The following is a 12,765-nucleotide window of genomic DNA, read 5'->3' on the forward strand; positions in this document are numbered from 1 at the left end:
AATATGAAGCCCAAAACTATGCTGTCACAGAAGCACTGCCATGCAACAGTATTGATACAAATGACTTTGTCTATCGGACACCGCAATAACTAATTGCGCTGGACCCCTGCAGCTCTACGAGCGATTGACTCTGGTTCCATCTTGTTATCGTGGTCCACTGGAGGCCTGTGCTACTTCTTAACAGATCCATGCTGCTGCTGCTGCGGTTTCTAAAAATAGAAACCAATCTGCAGCCCCACCTAAAGAGCAGTATCCGCGACAGCGCGCGGCCGTGTGTGTAAAGATTCAGCTGATCAGGCTGTTTTGACTAACACCACGCTGTGGGTCGTCACGCCGCGGATCGTGTCCGGCCTCTTGCTTTTGCTGCTAAATTTAAAAGCTATTCTGAAGACGACGGCGGCACGAGGAGAGTCACGCTCCTGTCTGGTTTCTGCTTTCATTAAAAAAAAACATTTTCACCCTAAAGAAAGACTCATTTTAGAGCCTCGAGAACTTTGGTACACGTGATCACATTTTCTTTGAAAACCCTCAAATGAAAGCTCTGTTGTCTCATGCCTCAGTAAAGCGCATTGAGGAATTCGGATGCTTTCTCTGGAATAAACTTTGCAAATATTTACCTCCACTGTTGAAGTTATGTGATTGGCTGCCTCCGATCTGTCTGTAAACAAAATGACTGCAGAAGTTCTGAACGGATTACAAATAAATTTTCAGATTTTGTTGATGAGGAGGAGGTGTCCTGACTCCAGGAAGATTCATGTTGAGGCGACCAAAAAACACGTTATTTGACTAGTAATTCTACTGATGTTGATGTCTGTTGAAGCACTGGGGCTCATTTCCTAAGAGGGGCTGATCCACAGGTGATGAACTATTTCCCCATGTGTGAGGACCACAACTTCTGTCAACCACATTCTTCTGCATATTCTGTAATCGGGACATGAGGGGGTGGAGCTCATCTATTGGCGTTAGCTGTGGGACAGTCTGAACCAACACATTTTCTCTCCCACTGCGCTGAACAGTGATTGCTTTCAAGAGGACTTTTGCATCCAATGTTGACTCTTACTTACATGTTGATGCATCAATGGAGTCAAAAGGAGCTCAACCCCATTACTTAACCCAAACTACCGTTTTTCTCTTACGTGACATGCAGCCGAAGGTGAAAGATGAAAACCTAATACGTCAACATGTAACATGGAAGGCTGATTTTGATGGCACTCAAGCGGTCACAAAAGAGCACTTGAAGATTGTGTTGCCCAAACAGGTCACCTCAACACACACACACACACACACACACACACACACACACACACACACACACACACACACACACACACACACACACACACACACACACACACACACACACACACACACACACACACACACACACACACACACACACACACAAGACACAACCTAAAGTCACCAGCTCACCTCTGTATGTTTTGGAACTGCGGGAGTAAACCAGAGTTCCCAAGAAACATTTGCAAACACCATATAGAAAACTACATTTTAAAGGTTCAAGATAGATCCAAACCTATGGCCTTCAGTTTTTTTTTTAACCTTCCCGGTTAACTGTATTTTATTGTAACAAACCAGTACGGAATGCAGCAAATCAAGAAGATATAGTTTTAACATGTATTAAATAGGGGACAATAAAAATGCTAGTTTTCAGTCATGACAAGTCAATCTCTCTCCAATCCACAGCCATCCTCACCCGGTTCGTCTCTTCATAGGTCCGGCGTGATGCGTGACTTTAGTTCCCGCGAGCAGAAGAATTATTCCTGTGATACAGTTCTGTCGTTTCTTTCGGAATCTTCGGAAAATTATGTGTGATTTGTTTTGCGCTTGTTTCAACGTTTGGACTAAATTTTTATACGCTTTATCGCATGAGAGTTCATCTTTAAAAAAGGATCATTGCTCTGCAGGCACGGCGGCTCTCAATTGAGCCGTGGTGTTGCACCGCGATCGTTGGCGTGCAGTGGAAACGCTGACCGTCTTGTAGTGAGGCTGCTGCACGACACACTGTAATGACCACACATTCAGCACCATGGACAGCTCTGCTGGACAACTAAACTGTTCAACGGGGCTTGGAAAACAAGAAAAACAATGAATATGAATGCATTTCACAACAAGCTTCAAAAGTAAACTACATGAAGCGACACAAGGCACCATGGATAACAAGGACTATAAAACCAAGGAGCTGGGAATAGAAACCGGCGACTGAACCATTATGCAAATCAAATAAAATTGGAATTACAAAATAGGTAATATATAGTAATAACACAGGGAGAGCGCAGCAAGATGGTGGGCAACAAGGAGCACAGCGTGGTGTACATGTACATGAAGAGGAGTGTCTTGACTCCTTCATGCAGGATGAATTAATCTGAACAGAAAGTCAAACTGAAGTGAAGACCTCTGACACGGACAAATGCAAACATCACCTATGAATACGTTTGAGAACGGGAGAGGCAGGATTCGACTTTCTTCCCGTGACTCGCAGGGTCAACACGTCAGTGCCATTTCACAGTGAAACACCTGCTCACACTCAGAGCGTCGACAGGCAAGTGGCAGTTCACCAGACTCAAGCGAGGAGTGCTTTTTTATTTTTATTCTCTTATCACCGAGCGATAGAGAAACATTTCCTTTCCTTGATTCGATGTATTTGAACAAGCGTTTGAGGAAGTATTTGGAGAGAAAACGGATATAATTACCTTGAGACGACAGTCATCAGACGATCTCTGGGCTGCCAGCAAATCGGTCCTGTGTGACAAAAGCAGACAAGAACAACCAGAAGATGAAGAAGGAATTTGTTTGGAAGGCAAACTGCGTGAAGATTGATTTAGCTAATGAGATATCAGCGTTACACACAGATCATTTTAATAAGATGAAGCTGCGTCTCCGAGGCTTTTATTTGGTGCAGCGTCTTATTTCTCTGGTCGCCACTTCTCTCTCAGCTGCTGCCAGTTACTGTTGCTCACCAGCAAGCAACGCTTGTTTTCACTTCTGCCCATCGACTTTGAACAGTTTTATTCCATCACACAAGCATGAAACAAGTAAGTTCTCATGACCCTCAGCTGGTCCTCAAGTGGCGTGGCCCCTGAAGGGCAATGGTCCCTACGTCTGCCGGCGACCCGATAAAAAAAGAACGATAGTAAGTGGAAACTTCTGCTCATGATAAATACCACGAGCCTCGCCTCGCGGTGATGGTGGAAGAAAGTGAGCCAACTTGAGAACAGGTGGAAATTCATCACCGTAACAGCCACCTGCTGCAGTTGAAGCTTTTGAGTTTCAGGGTTAAGAGCGAAACACCACGATTTTCCCTCTTTGTTCATGAACGCATCACTACCAAAACGCATATATGAAACGAGTTCCAAGAATTAGAAAAATATGTAAGAGAAACATGGAACTTTATATAATAGTATTTCGACTATTTAAATAAATTGTTGCTCAATAGATTAAGTCAGGGGTTCTGAACCGTTCTGATCTCGAGGCCCACCTCTCCCAGAACAAATGGGTCCGGGGCCCGTTCAAGGAAGAGAACTGAGTCATTATTTTTAAGAATTACTGATTTCATTCATGTTCAATAACCACACAAACACAATAACAAACCAAAATCATGTGAAATGACATGAAACCATGTGATCAGCACAGAGATGTTAGAAAAGTCCAACCAGCAGCAGAAGCAGGTGCAAGTCATGTTCATCAAATTTACTAGGGATAAAAAAGAAGAAAACAAATACACTTAATGCAAACTGTTGAGGAAATCGGAAGAACTGTTGGTCGTGAATAAAATAAATACAACAACGTCTGAATATCATAAAATATTTTCTTTTTCATAAATTAACTGTAAAGAAGATAAGTAAAGTGTAAAGTGAAAGTATCACGATGAAATTAATTTCAATTTTAAAAACTACTTCAAGGTGCTTTCAAGAGGATTTTTTACTGTTGGGGGCGCCGTCACTTTCTTTTTTCTTTTCTAGAACTATTATGCATTAAAACTGAGCGTCTCACGGCCCTGAGGTGTGAAACAAAAACATTGCAGTGGCCCTATAGGGGGCGCTCGCGGCCCAACCAAGCATCACTGGATGAAGCAACACAACTGCTGCCTATTTGACATGGCAAATGTTGAACAATATACCTGGCATCACCATTGTGTTGCTCTCAAAAGGATCCGAGACATGAACCCGACCAAGACAAAACTATCCATCTTCATAACATTTTGGTTCCATATTCAACCATACAAACACACTGTGATGCAGGTGTGTCGCTGGGTCAAACGTCGGCGCCGGAGGATGATGTAATGAGAGGAACCACCTGTGTAAGCAACCGAGGCCGAGCTGACTGAAAGGAGAGGACGTTGCAGCAACATTAGCAAGATCTCAATGAGTTGTTTCTGAGGAAGGAGAGCAGGTCTACGACAGTGAAGAAACCAACTGCTCGGCAAGCGATAACTGAGGGATTAAATCAATGGATGGGCCTGTGCATAAAATTAGTCAACGAATGTAGTATTTAAAATATAATAATAGGAACAAAAATTGAGGAAGGACCATCTATAATTTGAATCTTGTTTCATGCATGTAACTTAACACCCTTATTTGTAAACAAACCACAGGGCTTGTTCTTTTCAGGGCGAGTTTAAACTCTCTTCTCTCCACTGTTTTGTTCTGTTGATATCATCTCTAGCTGTTTGTTTTTGTTTCAAAAGCGTGGCAGTCGGTTTGTTTCACCCCAAATTCGGGGAGAGTACCGAAGCCAGCGCTAGTTGTCTCTTGTTCTCTGAACTTCCAGCACACTTTTTTATGAAGTACTGTATCATCTGGGATGGACTCAGACTTCCACTGGCGCATTTGTTCATACCACAGACTCATGTTGAGATCCAGAACCTTAAAGTTTTGAGATAAAAATGGTTGTAGACTCCTATGCCCAGCACAGAGGGACAAACAACAGGAGTAAAGAGCAGGACTCGGCTCCGGATCTTCATGAACATGAAGCGCCTGGCCTTCCATTTGTGTTACTTGAATCTCTCTTCACGAAAAGGGACATGATATCGATCCAATGCAGCATTTCTTGGCGGCGAACATTATACACACGCCGCCACTTGGCTGGATTTACACAACTGAAATGTCACAACGTTATTGCCTTTGAAGCGGCCGGAGTGAAATACCACTATAATTTTCTGCAACTGAGGCTCTTCGATTGTGGTGGTGCGCTGCTTTAAATCAAACAGAGGCATCCCCAGGCCTGCTGGATGCAAAATGGCAGCTGGCTGAACGCGATCAAACAAAAGGCTGGACACAAACTCTCTCTCTCTCTCACAGGACAAATCGACTTGGCCTCATAATAAGCGTTCCACGTTCGAAACTCCTCTGAAAACCATCTTTTTTCTGAGGCCATGAGGCAGCAGCGAAACAGATTTCTGTTTGAATTCCTTTTACGGCACAGGAAACACAAGCAACTTCCATGAGAACTTTTGCTAGTGTCTTCTGGAGAATTTGTTTTGTCCTCGCTTAATTCACTGGACAAACACGGTTCGATTCTCACCAACTAATCTCTGCTGTGATGCAGAGAATGGCTCAGCTCATCTTTGCAAGTCCCAGATTATGGCTGTGTAAACTCATGGAGGTGCAAAGTCCGACTGGACCACAGACCTAATCCTCCCAAGATGCAAGTCGGGAGTGTCTCTGACAAGGTTGAGCTCCCTCAACAACATAAACAGAGACCTACATTGTCCGCATATTGACTTACAAAACCACATTTTACTTTTGCCAAAAGTCGGACCAATGTCCCCAAACAAGCTGCTGAAACCTGGAGTTTGAAAGTCGGTCTGAGCTGCGGAGAACCTCCCACTGAGTCCAACATCAGAAGTGCTCCAGCAGCGGACTCCGACTGTTTCAGACTGTCTAACTAGTGGCGGATCCCTGCAGAGGCAGCAGTTTGTTTCATCTTCATATATTCATTACTCTCATGCTACGTTTCAGAAAGCTCAACCGCCGATACTGATGAGGCCTTGCAGCCAGAAAAGTCCAACAAAAAGGCAGTTTTCAGTAACGGATGGAGTCAAACTCTCTATTTGGTGAAGCGCCTGTGCTTGAAATGTCAGAAGTGCAACACCAGATTTAATCCATGGGCTCTTTCTTCAACTTTAAAATCAGCAAGACCTTCTCATAAAAGTTCTACTGAGGTCTGCACCACACACTGTTCAGCTATTCAAAAGGCTCACCACATGTTACAGACGATTACTTCAGTGTTGAGGTCGGTCAAGTCGCAGAAACACTTAAAAAATTCTGACTTTCCTTCTTGTTTTCATCTACTTACGTCCTCATGATGAAATAAACTGGAAATTTCACCTAAATAACAAGAATTATCTTTGTTTTTGGTGAGAAATAAAAGGATGCAGGTCACCCAGAGAAGATGCCATTTGATTTATGTATTGATTCAAAACATCCAACAGTAGCTGGAGACAAATATGCCAGAGATCCGGACTGAAAAATACTCAGACAATTGACATGCTGACGTTAAAGTCTGCACTGCAGGACAGTAGACTCGCTCAGCATTTGTTAACAGCAACGTGATGAAAGGTGGAGTGAGACAGTGACCTACAAAAGATAAAAGGATTTTATTGTCAAAAAGTCACATTTGATGGATGGACAAACAATCCTGGACCTGAACAGCATCAGTGAGAGGACATTGTCGGGATCGCGTTGACATTCTGTCAAACATAAGTCGTTTTCAGTACCGGATATGACAACCGATCGCACAACACCCGTAAATATATATAAACAGCTCTCTAAACTTCTTTGAATGAATGTTACACATCCACCTCAGGTCACACACCTAATTTTTTGATGACGTGGACTGTGGATCGGACTCTTCGGACCCTCATAGAGGAAAAGACGTAATAGACATCTGGCAGTATTAAAGCCCCCTGACTGAGAATGGCTTGTCATTTTGACTTGAACTCCATGACATGGCAGGAGGAGTGACGTGGTCGCAAAGGAAGAGCAGAGCGTCATCATCGAATGGTGCAACATGGCGGAACATACTGATGTTGGGAAAGTGGACCGTTGCGTCCTATACTGACTGAAGGCTACAGCATTGCATGTTGACGCTTAGGCTTTCAATTGAAGCGGCGTGAAACAGTGCATCACGTAAAAGAAAGACAGAGTTTGGGGTTAGGTAAGACATGGGATGGCGCTCCTTTCCTTCTGCATGCAATAATGTACCACTTTCTGTTGGCCGTGTGTTACTATAATTCAGTGATATCCTACACCCCCGCTACACGAGACGCCACATTACACGCCTTTGGTGTCAGTACAGAGCGCAAAAGTCCGCTTTCACAACGTCAATGTATTAAGCCATGGGAGTGAGGATGGGTTGAACGGAAAGGAAGTGTCTTTATTTTCCTCCTGAGGACACACAAACGTCTGAAAAGCCACACAAGTGACTTGCAACAAGACGTCTTGATGTCGACTTTTTCATACAACATAGTCAACACGGCGGATGTACCTCTGTCCTTGTCTGAGCTACTTCGAAATGCCGAAGGTAGAAACCCAGTACAAATAATCCCAACTTGTTTTTCTTGCTTCATGCCGCTGGCAGAAACAGCTTTGTCCGAGGAACCAGATGTATCCTCTGATGTCTCAGCCACCTGAGTGCTTCAGAAACAACAAGGAGATCTGACCCTCACTCCTCGCCTTACCTTCCTTTCACTCAATCCAAAGTCCCCCAAGACCAAGTGAAGAGAAGAAAAACAAGCACGAGTGCAGACGGCAGAGGAAGAGGCAGAAATTGAACCTGGTTAAAGTTTAAAGTGCGGATCAATGAGAGAGCGGGAGAAGAGCTGCAACACAAAAAAGAATTTCACTCAGAAGATCCTGGAGGATTTCGAAAATGCAAGATGAACAATCCAGTGACATCAATGACCTTTACATCTCCCCCCAATGGATCCAAGGATTTTACCGGAATGCTCCTAGTTAACTTTTGAGATATCTGTGTGAGCGACTCGCCTGAGGTGAAAGGCACTGAAATTGACAGACAGACAGGGGGGTGAGCTGAAGACTGTGGAATCTATGGCAGCACGACAGGAAGGAAGAGAACGGAAGACTCTCACCCTGGCTGTTTTTCATCTACATTGCAGGCTTCCCATTAAAATGTCAGGGTGTCTGACCTCCAGATGGGCAGTTTATTTCCCTCACAGTGACCACAGTAAAAGAGAGCGCCATCTAAAGTACGCAAAAAAGATCAGCCTCCCACAATGTTCAGAAATACCACCTCCTGATGGCCTATTTTCAGTTGTTATGACTGGCATAAAATTGACAGAAAGTCCAGACCGAGTGTCTTGTTCTGTTTGGTTGTGCTTTTATTTTGTCGGCCGGTTGTTTTCTTTCTTGTTCCTATTTTTTGCACTTGAGTATTTAAGCTTCCGGGTTCCAGCCTGCCGTGCCAGTTGGTTCCTGTCTCAACCCTGGTGAAGCCTCCCTCTCTGTCATGGTCACCATGTGTTCTTCCTGGTGCTTTGGCTATTTGTTTCTGCTCGCGTTTTAGCTCCTTAACCGCCACATTTAGTGTTTCACTGACGTCCCACCACTATGTGCCTCTGGCGAGTGTTTTGTGACTCACATTTTCTATTTCCGGATCAATTTTTTCCATGTGTCTGTGCGATTTACCACGTAGCGTTTTCTGTAGTTTGGACCTCGTGCATGTTTTTACAGAGAGCATTTTTGTTCTCCTCCTTTTGGGCTTATCGTCACCCGTTTTCTGTTCTGAGTTTCTACCCTTCTTCGCATGTTTGTCATTTTGTGCCGTGATGGTGGCATCACTTTTGAACTGAAAACGATGCCTATTATTCCAGTTATTGTTTGTGTTTTATTTGTGTTGTGTGTACAAGTCTTCCATGTACCAGTGGTGGTTAGAGTCTGAGTCTACACAGTCCAGGACCAGGACTTTGAGCGCTCAACACTGTGATAAAACCAAAGCCTGTGGGGGGCGAACAGAACAAACTGGTAGTGTATTCAGTCTGGTCTCGAACATGGTCTCATTGGTCATGGCCTCGACTCGGTCTCAGGCCCTCAAAGTCTTGGTTTCTGAATGTTCTGGTCTCGGGAACACTCAGCCTTAGGTTTCTCCACAACAACACTGCTACCATTAGCACCAATGTTTCCAGTACAATTTAAATATTTAACTTAGGTTTGAGATGTCTCTACACAGAGAAAGTAATTGTCCAATGACACTCATATTTCATGGCCCTGGAACATATTTTGTTGACAGCGGGGAAAAGGTGAGCAGCGTGTCAGATGACTTATTTCTTCATCTGATATACTTGGCTTCTCATTTTCCTGTTCGTCTTTTTCATTTACCGAGCCTCGCTGCTGCAGAACTTTCTCAATTTACCAACAAAATGGCTGCTGTATTCCACTTTTTTTAATCAGCTTTCACTCCACATTACACTGTGCGCCGCACCCACCAATAGTTTGGACGCTTTCTGTGAAATTCCTTGTACATACCGCAGCAGGAGCCATAAATCATCCGGTGGCAGAAACAAAAAAAAGACGTATTCACAGTGTCTGGTGTGCGTTTGGTTGCGCCTGACACACGTCGATATGAAAGCAGGGGCGGTCAAGGGCGAACTCAGCGGACTTAACAATGCAACCATTCGCTCTGCAAATGATGAGGCGCATAATAGAAGCTTTATTTATGTTGAAATAATTCGCTGATGCATTCAATTACAGCCATTGGATGGTAATTACAGTCTGGCTCTGAGAGAGCTGTTATGACTATAGTAGAAAATACAGGGTCAGACTGCTTGTTGCCAAGTCGCCATATCAGTGTGTATATCTAAAGGTGTATTGAGCTTGTCGCTCGCTGCATGTGCTGCCTGGAGACGGTCCACGTTAGTGTCAAATACCAGACATCAGAAGCCGCTGGATCCCAGAGAAGAGGGAGGGGCTTGTGTGAAGACTGTACTGGTCTGGGAAGATTTGAAGACAAGACATGTCACTGCATCTAGGGCTTTTCTCTTGCCGTAATTTTCCTGCGTCTGCGGGCACCTTCTGAGTAAGATCCATGTTCTTCCCAGGAATACATCCACATTTTCACCCAGATCACTCTCAGAATGAATAAATTGGAAGTAGTTACACTTTTGGGGTGATTTGAACAGTATTTTCTGAGCTCTGAAATGGACACCTGACCATTCAAAAATCTATATTATTTTGTTTCTTATTTATTTCTCTTTTAGGTTGATAGAAAACGCTAGCCATCCATCCATCCATCCATCGTCGCCCGCTTATCCGTTGCCGGGTCGCGGGGGCAGCAGCTTCAGGATCAAATCTTTTGAAATTTTGGACGATTAAACACAATCTCCGCAGCATTTAAACACACTTCAAAATATCCCAAACAGTTTTGATGTTTTGCATTGAGTTTAGCCGCATTGTATCTTTGACTAACCACAATGTGGCGAGGGACTACTGTGTAAAGAAGTGTACACAATGAAGGAGCCCAAGATCCATGACACAGGAAATCAGAGTTTCCAAATAGAGAATAAAGTTATTAATTTCTTGCCCCCAAAATATAATATTTGAGATGAAAGAAGTGATCTATACCCTGTCAGTTTGGGCTTTGACGGGGGGCATCATGCTCCTGTTTGGAGTGTGAAGGAGTTGACGTCCCACCAACGGTTGTTGATACACTGTGGTCTCAGCCCAACATAGCATCTTAGCAGCAATAATCTCAACCACAAACAGGAAGCCACAACATTCATTACATTCAGTAAAACATATTTCTGTCCTGGCACAAATATGAAATGTCGACAGGAAGCTCACACGTCTCACAGCGCACACGTCTCGCCTGTTTGACAGATGCTCTTTGTCCCAGGGAGCTGTGGAGAAGTCATTACAATGGCTGCAGTCCAGACTCTCAGCCACAGTATTTTTCAGCAATCTACTACAATTTAGTGGAGCTCCCTCCTTCACCTTGCCGGCTGATGAAGTGACAATAGCAGTTGCTGTAGCGTGGAGGTTTGTTTAGCTTCGTCTCCGTCGCTCTGGTTTGACTGGACCAGCTAGACATGCGGTCCACCTGCTCATGGCTCCCTACGTTCACTGTTCATGCTTGGAGTGATGCATCACAATTGAGCACGACACCCCAGGACCAGGGTCCAGCTCATCACAGGGCACTTTTAGACTCACAATCTCTCACACAACTAGAAGCAACTTCGGGTCATCAATCAACTTATGTGTGGGAGGAAATCAGAGTGGCTGGAGGAACGCACTGGGAGAAGCTTGCATTTTCGATACATAACCCAGAGGATGTTTCTTGCAGAGGGCAGCGTGACTCGATCCACCGGGCGGAAGGAAATGCCCTCTTGGATTTGCGTGTTGCATAAATTCAACAGTTCAGCTCAGCGTCTAACTAATTTGCCCGAGCTCAGCAACAACCACGTTCATCCTGACATTCGCTGTTCTGGGCGCTCGCACCTAGACTCGAGAGGGGGTCGATATCAGGAACGCAACCAGGCTGAACGCGCCTATTAGAGGGTCGAACTGAGACCTCATCGGGAACAAACCCACTCAATTCAGCAGCGCCGATAATGTACGACGGCACACACACACATACACAAAACTGCTCTTTCATCCTGTTCTTGTCGAAGCCTAAAGCTACCTCTGCGCTCACTCTTGAGGCGCAACGCCAGACTTATGTATCATTGACATCCTGTTGTTCTCAGATATCTATCCATACGGAACCTCAAGGAATACGGGGTTCCGGTTAGGCTCGGAATGGAAGGAAATTCCCACTTGCTGGATTTCCATGTCAGAAAGTCGGAGAATTCAAACTTAAACAGGAAGAAGTTTCCGCTGCACACATGAGAATAACTTCCCTGGATGTCACTGTCATGTCCGCTTGTTTCATGCTTTTATTTTGGTGATTTCCAGTTGTGGTCTGTTTTTCGTTTCCTTGTTTCTCCCCAGCTTTGTAAGCGACACAGCTGCCATGCATCTGCTAATCATGCTCCCATGGATATCAACACCTCGGTGCCAGCATGTGTCGCCAGATGGTTACTTCGTGCTCCTACGGTAAACTCGACTACAACGCCACTCTCTGCGTTCGTTTTCCTGAATCTTCTAAATTCTGCTTGATTCCATTTTCAGCTGCCTCCTTCATTCTCATTCTACTTGCTTGGTTTCCGCGATGTTTCTGCTGTTGAACATGTGGGAGTGTTTTGTATACCACAACTTTTGTTTTCCAATAGCTTTCGTTATTTCCTCATGTGCGTGTGTGTTTTCCACCACCAAGCGTTTTCAGTTATTGGGCCTTGTGAGTTAATTTCCGAGTGTGTTTGTGTTCTCCCTGTGAGTATAATTCTCCCATTTCCTGCTTAAGGGTTTCCCCGGTTCTTGAGTGTATTTCCCGCTCCGCCTTCTGGTCCCGGCGCCCTTGGTTCTCCGTATCTGTTCGCTTTTGTGCTTACACGTCATTGTTTAATAAATCTCTCTAAGTTCATCTCCCTCTCCGAACCTTCTATCAGCCATGACAGTCACCTTCTTTTTTGCGACTTTGTGACAAGAATGCGACGGCATGGTTGTTTTGCCACAGTGACAAATGTCTCAGTGAGGATGAATGATCGACTCTAGAGTCATGTGACTCCCTTCATGCTCGACAGGTTTGTTATTACATTTTCTGTAACGTACCAAATCCATCAGTAATTTCAATAAACAGGTTTAATGTTTTTTGGCCATGATGTTTTCAGACTGTGACTCCACATAGACACCA

The 12,765-nt window shown here is 44.4% G+C and overlaps 1 protein-coding gene across 4 annotated transcripts in view; it reads right to left on the minus strand.

Moving 5' to 3' along the window:
• The window catches only part of LOC128755048 (protein phosphatase 1 regulatory subunit 29-like), a 221,333-nt gene that overhangs the window by 40,162 nt on the left and 168,406 nt on the right, over positions 1 to 12,765 (minus strand). For all 4 annotated transcript variants that reach the window (XM_053858246.1, XM_053858248.1, XM_053858245.1 and 1 more), the window contains one exon: positions 2,712 to 2,760. The gene's annotated coding sequence lies outside the window, so the exon portion shown is untranslated. The remainder of the gene's footprint in view (positions 1 to 2,711; positions 2,761 to 12,765) is intronic.

The sequence above is a fragment of the Synchiropus splendidus genome, chromosome 2 (assembly GCF_027744825.2).
Source record: "Synchiropus splendidus isolate RoL2022-P1 chromosome 2, RoL_Sspl_1.0, whole genome shotgun sequence".
In the NCBI taxonomy this organism is placed as follows: Eukaryota; Metazoa; Chordata; class Actinopteri; order Syngnathiformes; family Callionymidae; genus Synchiropus; species Synchiropus splendidus.